This window comes from Anoplophora glabripennis, unplaced genomic scaffold, assembly GCF_000390285.2.
Source record: "Anoplophora glabripennis isolate ALB-LARVAE unplaced genomic scaffold, Agla_2.0 scaffold33, whole genome shotgun sequence".
Taxonomy (NCBI): domain Eukaryota; kingdom Metazoa; phylum Arthropoda; class Insecta; order Coleoptera; family Cerambycidae; genus Anoplophora; species Anoplophora glabripennis.
Window position 1 is genome coordinate 151,218 of NW_019416463.1, and position 14,916 is coordinate 166,133.

The following is a 14,916-nucleotide window of genomic DNA, read 5'->3' on the forward strand; positions in this document are numbered from 1 at the left end:
ATACGACTTTCCGTAAAAAAAGACTATGAATAAGCGCGATGACACTCGTTCACTTCCAATGTCGCTTATTTCAATAAATATTCATTTCTGGGTCTTGGATCCGTGACAACTTTTGATCAGGGCATCTCAGACTATAATAGACCCATTTCATTTGCAGACAATTTGACGGGTTGACGATTTCCATTAACTGTATGCGTGGTCCTTCGTAAAGATACTCAGTAATTGTGCTTGGTGCATTACTTAAAATTTTCCTAAAAGGATTATGTGAGGTGTGATTATGTTTATAGTACCGTACACGGTGTTCTGTATGTTCAACAGGCTTGCAAAATTCGAGAAATTGTCAGTTGTCATACTCTGAAGAAAACTTGTATAGCTGGTACAGTGAAGAGGTATTGTTTCTAACTGGCTTACATTTTCTAAAATACTGGACAAAAAAATGCACATATTAAGGTCCCCCTTAAGAAGTTAGCATGGCTTTATAAGTACTAAATATCATCATAATGCATTAAAAATAATTTTGTTACAAAAGCTTTTATTTGAAGGACTTTGTCTCGGAAAGAACGCAACTCCAGACTAAAGTTTATGTAAACTTTTTTATATCTTTTACAAGTTTCTCCACTTCTCGTAATTACATAGTCTTTAAAAAGTCACCTTTTAAATACCGAAAAGTATAAACATGTAACTTAATTTATCTTTATTGACTGGTTTTGTATTAAAACTGAAAACTTCCACAACTACGAGAGAATACGACGCGTATAGCTTGTTATAAAGTTTCCATCAAAACGCACAAACTTTGATAAAATCAAGTAGATGCGTGAGTAAACTTACGCAAGATTTTGAGATAACAATGGGAATAATTTTAGCGGTGATTTTGGCAGAACTTGTCTCTGTAAATATTAAACATACTGAATTTACTTCTGGATGTTTCTAATAAATCTAACCTGGAGTGTATTATTATGTTTTAAAAACTGTGGAAACTTTGTATTTATTTAAATTTTCATTCATTACCCTTTATAAAAACTGGTGTATTTTTTGCTTGCATACAACGCACAAAGGTGCGAAAAAGTAGCTATTGACAGTGGTAATGCGTGTACAAAACTCAGTCCTGTAGTTCAAACGGTTCCTAAGATATTGGCAAAAAAATTAAAGTTTTGACACTGTTTATCTCGAAAACGAAAGCCTGGTGAGAAAAATGGAAGAGGAAAAGAATGTTTCTTTTTTCAAGAGGAATTTACAGTTTTCCGTTGCGACACTTATTTAGGAACACTCTGTATAATAAATAAAGGTAGCAATATGCATACAATTCCTAACTTTGAAGTAGTTTTGACAACGATACAGGAAATATTTGTGTAAATGAGATGGAAAGACTTTATGTCCTTACCCAGACGGACTCTATCTCTCGTATAGGTAATGTTTCAAATTTATTATTTTATTTTCAATCTACACCGAGAGAAATATTTGTATATAATATTTTCTTCTAGTTGTAGAGGTAATGACATACTATTTTACCCTCCTTTTCTTTTCTGACTTCCTGTCTGAAAAAATGGAGAAGGCCGGAGTTTTGGAAAATTTTCTTGATAGATATTTATATAAAAACAACTGAATGTTGTATTTCGGAGAAATAAGCAATAATTTAGGTTCTTTTTAAAGGGACAATGGTATTTGTGTTATATACATATTTGCCTTGTTTCCATAGCATTTTTATTTATTTACTAATGCTACATACTGTCAAGATTATACTTTATTTTTTTTATGTCTTACTATAAAAGTTGCATACTTTCGCCCTGTTCTTAAAAAAATACGTCTGGTAAATGTTGTTTTGAATAACCGTTTTTTGGATATCTGGATTTAAAGGCTTCATAAACTCGTCATTGTCTTCTTTCCCACTTTATTCAAGCTTAGGATTGGTTCAAACAAATTCTAAAATTTTGTTTAGAGGCCAATGAACCAACAGCAATACAAAATTTAAGGACCAATGGATCAACTACGACAAAAAACGATTACAAAAAATGTCGTCGATTTATCGTCGAAAACTATGGGAAACATTTATAGGAAAATATCTGAGTTAAAGCTCTTGATAGTCAACATCTTCAAAATCAAGATAAACTTTAATATCGACAAATTAACTCCCGTATAAAAATGTGTATAATATAATAGTGACATATTTGTCACTCTGACAGCGATAAAAAGGGGCGTAGTTTTTTATCACCGATAAAAACTCATGTTCCGCTAAACTAAATTACACTTAGTAGAGAACGTCATTTCAAAATGTTTCCTGTCATTACAATTATTAAGTATTGCTAAAAGTGTGAGTATAAAATATATACCTGTATAATATGAGTCGTTTTGGAGAAATTTCGACTGAACAAATTAGAAAAACCGGAGATATGGAGACAATTTATGGAGTTTTGTTAAATTCTAAATTACGAAATGTCAGAAATAACTCCAGTAGAAATTATACCGGATATGTAAAAGGATTATAATATGAAAAAGAAAACTGGGAAAGATTACAAATAATATGCAGTTAATACAATCTGGAATACAACTGCAAAGATGATTCAAGAAAAATATTTCATTAAATAACATTAAATTTGATCCTTTTACCGAGATAACTTTTAAAGAATCTCGTGATGTAAGAAACAGTAAGAAGAGAAAGGAATTACAAGCTATTCCAGAGAACAGAAATGTACGTATGTTCTGTAGCAATAGACAAGATTGGCAAAATTGTCGAATATAATTGAATCGGAGAGATTACAAAAAAAAAGATTCTATTATATAGCTTCTTATGAATTGACTTGGCGGGGAGGAGAGGCTACAAACTGTAAAATTTACCATTTCAAACGTGAAAAAATCAAGATGGAGTCCCAACAGGAAGAATCGGATACAATTCAATATTTTCAAAGACAGCACAAGGCGGGTCGAAAATATTCACAGACAGCAAATGGATAACAAAAAATAAGAACGATAAAAGTGTTTGTCCCGTTACAATGTTAAATTTACTCTTAGAAAAGAGAAACAAAACATAACATTCGATCGACTTTTAACTCCAAATCCCTTTTGGACAAACACAAATTCTAAAGGTTGGTATAAAAATGTTCCAATAGAAATTGATACTATATCTACATGGACTAAAGAATCTGCAGCTAAAATTGGAGTGGACATCACAAATAATAAAATTACCAACCATTCAAACCGAGCAAGTACAGTTTTTCACTTCCTTAGCCAACGCAGGGATAAGTGACCAACAATTGATAAAGATAACCGGACACTCATCGTCATCATCCATTAAATTAGTAACTTACGAACCTCGGATAGAGTCAGTCAAAGGGAATATTCAACATATACGGAAACAAGACAAGAAAATATTGAAATCAGTACACCAAACCAAACTGTTTATAATAACTGTGTATTTAATACCTGTTCTTTCAAATAATTTGAATAAATAAATATAATGGTTCACACAGATAATATAATAGATTACAAAGATATTTATTTTTGTTGTTCTTCAAATTTCACATATTTAATTTTACATTTTTTATATTAGAGTTTTACTAAAATTTTGGTTAATAGATTTTATGTAGTAGTAAATTCGCAGAATTACAAGTTACTTTATTAAATAGTCCAAAGGAAAATTTGGACAGAGATGTTGAAGTGGAGGTACATCTTTACAAAAATTATAAATGGTGTTTCCTGGGTAGTTACAAATACAATTATCAATCAAATTTGTTATNTTAAATTTACTCTTAGAAAAGAGAAACAAAACATAACATTCGATCGACTTTTAACTCCAAATCCCTTTTGGACAAACACAAATTCTAAAGGTTGGTATAAAAATGTTCCACTAGAAATTGATACTATATCTACATGGACTAAAGAATCTGCAGCTAAAATTGGAGTGGACATCACAAATAATAAAATTACCAACCATTCAAACCGTGCCAGTACAGTTTCTCACTTCCTTAGCCAACGCAGGGATAAGTGACCAACAATTGATAAAGATAACCGGACACTCATCGTCATCATCCATTAAACCCTACCTTCAAATTGACGCTGAACATTACGAAACTCTTATTAGTAACTTACGCACCTCTGATATAGTCAGTCAAAGGGAATATTCAACATGTACGGAAACAAGACAAGAAAATATTGAAATCAGTATACCAAACCAAACGGTTTATAATAACTGTTCCTTCAAATAATTTGAATAATGGTTGTTATTCGTTCACAGAATAAATAAAGATATTTATATTCTTTGCTCATTTACACATTTCACAAAGAGTATTTATCCTCTCTTGATTTTACTGTTGATAAAAAACTGTTGACATGGAAATTACACATTCCTATCACCCATTGGTTTCCTAGTACAATCCCTTCTTGGAACAACCATGTGAAATAGAACTGATAATCAATACGTTTACATTTTGATTAATAAGAAATATATCGGTCTGCAAAAACCAGTTCGTCTAGACAACATAAATATTTAAATTCAAGGCACATCGCCGTTCTATATAATCTATAAATCAGTTAACCGCCCGTCTTTAATCCTGCCCTTCCGCGAAGAAGCGGACGCTCCGAAGTAACCGACTTATTCCTAGCCTTAATAGAATCATACATCCAGACACCCGCGTCTACTTTCCAAGTGAATAATACGCTAAATTTCTTAAGTCGCTTTTCTTACTTTTGTTAAATACTTAATCCGAATAATGTTCTTAGCTATAATACAACGAGATAAAGCGGATATTAAGGGTTTAGCTAGGCAACAAAGAGATCTTGGTTTCAGCGTAATGCGGATTTAGCATAGTCGGCAGGAGAACGGAGAATGCAGCTGAGATTAATCTTATAAATCTTCGTTTAATTGAAAATGGCCGGTTTACAGAAGTATTCAAATATAATTATACTGAAACATTATTGCGGCGTTTATACTACATAAGAATTAAAGAAATGTAAAAGAATATCTATAACAAACAAGTCTTATATTAAAAAATTGTACCTTATTGTTTTATAAAGAAAATTAAGCCTCAATTTTATAAGGCAAGTCATTAGTACTGTCCTAAATGAAACGGAAGTGATTCAAGTCACGTAGATGCTGCCTGCATAGAAGATAAACGGGTTTGAGCCTCTATCCTCTACGTAGAACAATATTTTCAAAAGAAAAAAGGTAAAAGATATTTTTTAACAAAGACTGAATACGTAAGCACAACTTAATTTTATTATTAAGTAAATATAGAGGATGTAAAGGATTTAAGGAAGAAGAAATTTTGATAGAAAACACGGGTTTTTCATTAAAAATTGTAAATTTTTTATTGATTCATAAAGTATATGGAATAGTATATCGGGAATAGCACGGCTTTTCTAGCACATACGCACTCTTTTGTTCAAATTTCCCATGACCGTTTTGCATAAATGCGGCGGAATTTCGTTGATACAGAACTTTTATGGCGTCGATGGTCGTGGGCTTGTTATCGTAAACCTTAGACTTCAAAAAACCTGAAAGAAAAAAGTCCAAAACGGACTGTAAGGCAAGTAGCACCGTCTTTTCGAAGAAAAAAGGTCGATAGTCCCTTCAGACCAAAATTCGCACCAAACAGTGTCACATTGTGAATGTATTTGTTTCTCACAATCACATGTGGATTTTCTGAACCCCCAAATGCGACATTTTTGTCGATTAGCGAAGCCATCAAGATGAAAATGAACCGCATCGCTGAAGATGATTTTGTTCGAAAAACAGCATCCACTTCTAGTAGTTCCATAATCAATTCAACGAACTCCCTTCGCTTTGCGTGGTCGGTAAACTTCAGTTCTTGAGTCAATTGAACTTTGTGAGCGTGAAGATGTTGATTTTTCATAAGAATACGCTGTAGAGAGCTTCTTGAAATGTCCAATTCTTGACCACAGTGGCCAATTGATGTTCCCGGACTTTCACAAATTCGATGTTTTGTGTTAAACGACTTGTTGAAGGATGACATTAAATCACTATTCCGACCATATTTTGTACGAAATTTGCGGACTGTAGCTGCCCAATCAGTCACAGGGTGTTCCTAAAAGGTCTTTACAACGCCCTACCAGATAGAGTGCGGCTGAAAATAAGTCGATTTAGCTAAACTACCTTAGTTTAAAGTTGCTTCGTTTGGGCGGTATACGGTCCTGAATTTGCAATTTTGAAATCGTTTTTTTTTTATAAATTTAAAACGCCTTATGCGATTTTGCTAAAATTTGATAAATTGATACCGCTCTATAGGACAATAAACCCCATATCAAAAATATGAGTAATATCAATCCATTGACGTAGAACTTGGGTTTTTAGTAAATACCCTTTCATAATTCTACGCCAATGAATAAAAAAAATGTTAAGTATAAAATTTAGATTAAGTAAATTATTTACTACAAAAAAAGTATTCTTGATATGACTCGATTACTCATGGTTTATTCGAAATTTGTAATACTAATTATTATTGGCAGCAATTCTGACACAAAAATTAATTTAGGAAAACATGAATGTAAATAAATAAAGATGTCATATTAGCTGTTCAAAGTGGCCACCATTTACATGGATACAAAGATTTACTCGACGAAGAAAATTGAAATGTACTCTTTGCATAATTTATTCGTCTCCTTCAATAGCATTTGTTGCATCTTGAAGACGTTGCCATATTTGGTCTTCGTTTTCTAGTGATGTCATGTAAACCACGGACATAAGGTTCAAATTATTAAGTAAATGAGAAATTATTGAATGCTAGTAATAATTTAGGTGTCTTAAATGTGAAGTTTTATTTACTTGAAACTATGACAACCAACAATTAAATTATCGGTGTAAAGTCAAGTATCTAGAAAGTTGTGAAAAACCGTATACCGAACTAATAATACACAAAAACCACATGGAATACGCCGAAACGAATCAGCGTGTGTGTTAAAAAGTCTAATTTTTTATTTAATATCAGGAACAATTTAAATAATTTTTTCCTAATTTAATTTTTGTGTCAAAATTGCTGCTAATGATTAAAATTACAAATTTCAAATAAACCGCGAGTGTAATCGGATCTTATCAAGATTACCTTTTTTGTAGTAAATAATTTACTTAATCTAAATTTTATACTTAAAATTCTTTTCTTACATTGGCATAGAATTATGGAACGAGTAATTCTAGATCCTAGATTTTCTTTTAAGCTTGTTAATGAAACTGACATACGTTCAATTATCGGTCAGATTAGGTCTAATGCAGTTGGTGGTGATGGTTTTGGTATAAATTTTATTAAAATATGTTGTCCCTATATTTTGCCGGTTATTGTTAATATTGTTAACTCTGTATTTCTAGAATCGCAATTTCCCTCTTTATGGAAAGAGGCGTTGGTCATACCCTTACCAAAAGTAAATAATCCTAGTGAATGGAAGGATCTTAGACCTATAAGTATATTGTCTTGCTTGTCAAAAATAGTCGAAAAAGTCATGGAGAAACAACTTCGTAGCTTCATTGATATTAATGATATTTTGCCTTTTGAGCAATCGNAGGCGTTGGTCATACCCTTACCAAAAGTAAATAATCCTAGTGAATGGAAGGATCTTAGACCTATAAGTATATTGTCTTGCTTGTCAAAAATAGTCGAAAAAGTCATGGAGAAACAACTTCGTAGCTTCATTGATATTAATGATATTTTTCCTTTTGAGCAATCGGGTTTTCGCCCAGGGTTTAGCTGTACCACAGCGCTACTGAATATTACAGATGACATAATTAGAGCCACAGATGTAGATTTGATGACGGTATTGGTGCTTCTTGACTTCAGCAAGGCCTTTGACACGGTTAATCATGCAGTGTTGTTGGCCTTGCTGAAGTCAATTGGACTGGACGATGGAAGTCTGCAACTGTTCGAAAGCTATTTAACTGGACGTAGTCAGGTTGTTAAGCTAGGAAGTGCTGTTTCTCAGCGAAGACAACTGCACTGTGGGGTACCACAGGGGTCCATTCTGGGACCCTTATTATTCAGTTTGTATACAGCTTCTTTTCCTATTTTTTTAAAATATTCTAAAATTCACATGTATGCAGATGACACACAAATTTATTATTCTTTTCCTAAAAATGATTACGAATTAGCCAAAAATCGTCTAAACGAGCATCTAAAGATTTTGTGTACAATATCGAAGCAGCACAATCTGTTGCTGAATCCTACAAAATCTGCTATGCTAATTTTTGGTAATAGAAATATGAGAAACACACTTAGGGATACTTTTAATCTAGAAATAGGTGGGCAACAAATAACAACTTCAGAAACGGCTAAAAATTTAGGTGTTGTTTTAGACAGCACTCTCAGGTACCGTCAACAAGTTTCTAAATATATACAGAGGGCATATGGAGCTTTAAGATGTTTGTATCCCCATAAAGGATATTTAAATGTTGCCACCAAAAAGATGTTGTGTGAGAGTTTGGTTCTTTCACAATTTAATTACAGTTCTCCATTATATGGACCTTCTTTGGATGTGGATCTTTCTAATCGCGTTCAAAGGGTACAGAATGCATGCTTGCGTTTCATTTTTGGTATTAGAAAGTTTCAGCATATTTCTCACAAACTATCTAATATTAAATGGTTGAATATGAAAAATCGGAGAAAATTGAATTCGCTAACTCTATATCATAAAATTATCACTAGGCAAAAACCGCCATATCTATATAACAAAATAACATTCAGATGTGATGTACATCATATTAATATAAGAAATAAGGGTTCCATCTCTCCTCCTATTCATACTACTGCTCTTTTTGAGAGATGCTTCACATTTGATGTCTATCGATTGTATAATTCCGTACCTACCGAACTCAAAATATATTCTTCGTCCATGTTTAAGAGATGTTTAAGAGATGTTCTATTTTCGGGTCAGTAGTGATACTGATTTGAAAGCATAGCGTTGCTTATGTTTGACGGTATTATATTGTTATATTGTTTGTATAATGTTGTTTATGTTTGGATATGTAAAATTGTTTTGCTTCTATCTTATCTACCAGATATATATACTGTTTTTCTCTAGGTTAGAACAAGGGTTAAGTGGTAGAGCACAATTTTGTGAACTTCCCCTTGTGGTTTTCTTTACCTCTATATAATTTTTTATTATACTGTGCAAATTTTTTGTTTGAGTAATGAAAATAAAGACATTTATTATTATTATTATTAATTACTAAAAAATCGAAGTTCTACGCTAATGGATTGATATTACTCATAATATTGATATGAGGTTTATTATTCTATAGAGAAGTCGCATAATGCGTTTTAAATTTATAAAAAACGATGTCCCAATTGCAACTTCAGGGCTATATACCGCCCAAACGGAGCAACTTTGAACTAAGGTAAGTTTAGCTAAATAGACTTATATTGAACGCGCTGTATATGGTGGAGCGTTGTAAAGACCTTTTAGGGACACCTTGATGATAGTATTGGACATGTGACGGACATTTTTTTTATGTAAAAGAATCTCAATTGTTCTGTATCTGCGCCACTGAGGATAACGGAAAAGCTATTCCTCCATAAGATTTTGAAACCGATAATCCAAGTACCTGTGCCGAGTTCTACATAGATTTTATCAAAAATAGATTTTTTCATTTACCCTGCTCTTTCAGAAAATGCTATTAGTTTTAAATGTCAGTGGTGTAGAAGTAGAGCTCGAAAATGACGTGACGTCTGAGTCTCTGTCTCTGCATTATTTCATTTATCATCGTCATATTCAAATTGTGCAGAATTATTAGATAATGCCCTGTACCAATTTTAATTGATTTCTTCAACGCGTTTGGAAGATACAAACAAAAACATATTTTTTTATGAAGAACATCCTGTATCTTGAAAGAGGCGATATGTTCGTATCTTCCTTTTTAACATACTTTTTGTTTCTAAAACTTTTTAGTAATTTTCGCATATTCTGGATATATAATTTTCATAGAAACTTATTTAACATTAAAGGCTTGTCAGTACATATTGTTTCATCCCGGATCTACAGACTACCTGAAACTTGTACTAATATATAAGAAAAACAATCCCTTCCACCGACAAAGAATTCGCTACATGGAAACATATTATTTTTGTATAAAATATGAGCGCGTCTACTTTTTTCTCCCTCTCTCGGTTCACTGCGTCGCACCGTACCGTCCGACAAAAAGCAGTTTTAAGCAGCAACGAAAACATCAGCAGCATCCTTTCTCAGACGGACATAATGGAAGAACAACAATGGCCCTACTCATCCGAAAAGCTTCGATCCCATGCAATTTAAAACGCAGATTTACGCATTAGCGCCGCTGCGAATCACCTGGGGATAATTCGGAGCCTGGGGGATGATTTATACACCATTGCCGCTGCTAGTAGGCCGCGATTAAGCATCTTAACGACGGCTAAGTACGTTGTAATTATTTCTGGGGGTGCGAGAAAGGGAATAAACAATGAGGGGGGCCTCGGGCGAGCGTCAAACACGTAATTGTTGGGTTCGAGCGTTTTGTCGACGATGAATTGGGGGTATTGGGTTGAACACAACCGTAAAAAGAAATTGTCAGCGTTCTACTTAAAGTTCAAATCTTATGGATGTTGTTTCATCTTCATCAAAGTTAATGAAGTTGATCAACATCACTTGAGCAACTACTAGTCTACTAGGCGGTATCTGTTTTGGTTTGGGTGAATCGTATATCTACGGAGATTTTTTACTTTTTGGTTTTCAAATATCACTAGATATGAAAATTTTTCTATGCGAATAAAAAAAACGTGAGCTTAACTTTTGGCGGGACAATATGTTAAAAAAATTCGAAAAATGTCATATTTTCTTCCATTTTTACAAAATATGACTAGTTACAAATCGAATGAATCATGATTATTATTGTAAAAATCGGAAAAATCGTCAAAAATGGGTTAAAAACATTACTTTTTAGGGAATTATTTTGGGGTCTTTAAGTTGGGTATAGGACCTTCATACTTGACTCAAGAAAACTTAATGTTATGTAGAATCATCACACCAAACTTCATCAAAATCGGTTCGATAGATTTTGCATAATAATTTTGCAATCCAGATTTTGAAAAAAAAAAATGCAAATTTTCAAAATTGTGCACAGCAAAAACCAAAGCTCTTAGATACTTGAAAATTTAATCACATATAGAAGGGCTCTCAAGCTTTAAAACTTTTTATTTTGAAAAATTGGAATCCGTCAATTAGGAGAGCTCTGGCGCTTGTTTAAACATTGGTCGAATTTTTGTACTTATAAACAATTAGAACTTTGTGAATATTCAATCAAATCAAATTTTTTAAAGCAGGTTTTAAAAGTTCTTGGAAAGACGCTTCTTTAAAAAAAAACAGATCGATTGATCAATTAGTTACGTAGTTATAGCCGTCATTTACACTAAATGTACTGGGACATCCGGGCTAATTTTTCGAAAAATACCTTTGGTATTCCGAGTACTTACCAGGTCTAAGATTACAATACTTTTCTTCATTGGCAACCTACTTTAAAACGTGTTTAAAGTTATTTATGCAAGCGAGAAATTCAATAAAATCGTACGGGTGGTGGTGGTGGGGGAAGCAGAGAGCGCGGCCGCTTCGGCCTGCTCGAAATTGAATCGTCTATAACTACGTAACTAATTGATCAATCGATTTTTTTTTTTTTAAAGAAGCGTCTTTCCAAGAACTTTTAAAACCTGCTTTAAAAAATTTGATTTGAATGAATATTCACAGTTATTCTAATTGTTTATGAGTACAAAAATTCGACCAAGCTTGAGAGCCCTTCTACATGTGATTAAATTTTCAAGTACCTAAGGGCCTTGGTTTTTGCTGTGAAAAATTTTGAATATTTGCAAATTTTTTTTCATAATCTGGATTGCAAAATTATTATGAAAAATTTATCGAACCGATTTTGATGAAAATTGGTGTGATGATTCTACATAACATGAAGTTTTCTTGAGTTTTCATGAGTTTTATATGAAGGTCCTATACCCAATTTAAAGACCCCAAAAAATTCCCTAAAAAGTAATGTTTTTTAACCCCATTTTTGGCGATTATTTCGATTTTTACAATAATAATCATGATTCATTCATATTTTTTTAGTCATATTTTGTAACAAATTTAATTACAAACATTTTTTTCCTCTTCCATTTTCGCCTTCTCTTGAAACGATGCATAATTAAATAGAAAGAAAAATATGATATTTTTCGAATTTTTTAACATATCCCGCCAAAAGTTAAGCCTACGTTTTTTTTTATGCGCATAGAAAAATTTTCATTTCTAATGATATTTGAAAGCCAAAAAGCCAAAAATCTTCGTGGATATACGATTCACCCAAATATGGACTTTTTGAAACAAATACCGTCTGAACTAAACTAATAAATATTGAAATGTAGTGATTTGAAGGCACATTCTGAAGATGTGACAATGGCTGAAAATAAAATTAGAAAAAAAATTTTTGTGTTTTCCATCTTTTTGTAACGTTGCGCCTAATTGTATTTGCTAGTAAATATAATTCACGATAATATTTTGTTGTTACGTAATCGAACAAGTATGTTTTTCTGAAATAGTCTTATATCTTTTCGGTCGGTGATCTTTTGTGGCGGAACTCCATTGCTGCTCTCTTGTTTTCGAAGTCAGAACGGTGAACCCAGCGTTCATCACCTGTCACAAAGTCACAATGTTGTTAAGAAACCCATCACCTTCGCGCTCAAAATGCAAAAGAAATTGTTGACAGATGTCCAATCTCCTCTATTTCGAACAACCCAACATCGCACATAACTGATGTCGATACAATCAATCAGATTTTTCATTTTTCTATGGATTTCAATTGGAGGCATGTTTTCTGCGGTTAGAAACTCGATTAATTAATATTGCTTGATTTCAGAAAAAATAGTATGTGTACCTCGTAGTAATCCTAAGATGTCTGCTGGCTATGATGATATCCCTATAACTATAATAAAGGATAATGCTGAAGCTTTAGCTGAACCTTTAAAATACCTAATTAATTTGTCCTTAATGAATGGTGAATTTCCTAAATCCTTTAAAAAAGCGAAAACAAAGCCGCTTTATAAAAAGGGAGACAAATTGCTCCCCACAAATTATAGGGGTATATTTCTACTACCGTCGTTTTAAAAAATCCTAGAACATATAGTTAAACAACAACTATTATTATGTATATTTAAACAGGTGTCACATTTTGGATAATTCACAATTCGGATTTAGGGAAAACTTTAACACTACAGACGCTGCTTTTAAATTAACAGAAAACATCAATATATGTTTGGAAAATAAGGAAATACCCGTTAGGCATTTTTTGTGATCTGTCCAAGGCCTTTCATTGTATTGATCACCAAATATTACTTGACAAGCTGGAGTATTATGGCATAACTGACAAGGAAAACAATTGGTTTAAAACATATTTATTTGAAAGACAGATATGTACAGAAATAGTTGAAATAAAAAGTTGTGTTTCAAAAAAAATAATTCCGACTTTGCCAGAGTTGAAAGCGGAGTTCCACAAGGTTCTATTTTGGAACCACTGCTATTTTTGTTGTATATTAATGATATCGTCCCAAATTTTCCAGAGGTCAAATTTTCATTATTTGCTGACGACACCAGCTTGTTAATACAGGATGCTAACAAAAACGATTTAATAATCAAAGCACAAAATATTTTAAAACACGTTTCTGATTGGTTTCTTGCAAATAAGCTGATGCTAAATTGCAATAAAACTAACAGTATAACGTTTCAGTTACGTGGAATTACAAATACCTCTTTAATATTAATTAAATAGTGATCAAATATGCTCAGTACAATCCACAATTTGAATTGGATGGAGCACATAACCAGTTTAAAGATAAAGTTAGGGAAAGTCATATATGCAATACTAACTGTTAACCGAAATATTGATTTTTCCATAGCAAAGATTGTTTATTATGCATATTTCCAGAGTGTATTGCAATATGGAATTGAGCTTTGGGGAGGATCTACTAGTTCTGAAGATGTATTCCTGGTACAAATAAGGCAATAAGAATTCTATGTGATTTACCTCATAGAGTATCCTGCAGAAGTTATTTTAAATAAATTGGAATCTTTACCCTTTCTAATCTATATGTTTACAGATTATCTATTTTAATTCATAAAAATAAACATTTGATCAATACACCAAGTGATTACCATAGTTATCCTACACGTCATCAATATCTCACTTTACCACAATATAACTAATAGAACTCGCAATGGTGATTTGTATTCGGGGATAAAGGTTTATAATAAATTACCATCTTATATATTAAACAGTAAAGTTTACAAGCGAAAACTAAAAATCCTTTTACGAGGTAATGAATTCTGTTCTTTAAAGGAATTTTTATCAGTGCACTCTAAGGCAATAAAAGTGTATCACGTCATTTATCAAAATTAAGTTTTAACTTGTACAGGGTGGGCAAATAAGCGAGGTAAGAGGCTGTATCTCAGAAACTAGTGATCGGAGAGAGCTACGGTAAAAAATTTTATACGTAAAGTGGGCAAGGGAAAATGCTGGAAATTATTTTCAAGTTTCCAAGATGGCCGCCAGTGGGCGTTTCCACCATATTGAATTACATAAAGTTACGTTTCTCACGATTTTCCCCAATGAATGTAACAAAAAAGTATTTGCGTTTTAATGTTAACTTAAAGTCGAACATTTTTTGTAAAAACAATTTTTCTCTATCTTTCGAAATAAAGTGGTGGGGGGTATTTGAATGTTGTTTGAAATAAATGCCTGTAACTTCGAAACGGCTTAATGGATTTGGATAAATTTGGTATCATTGAAAAGAGCATTTCTTGGGCTTTTAGGTTTCTCGTAATCATGACAGTTGCGACCTACACGGCCGCCGATAGAGGGCGTTATTCGATATTATAACCAAAATATTGGATTTTCTCAAAAAATTTAAATGCGATGATATGACTTTTTTTAGACTA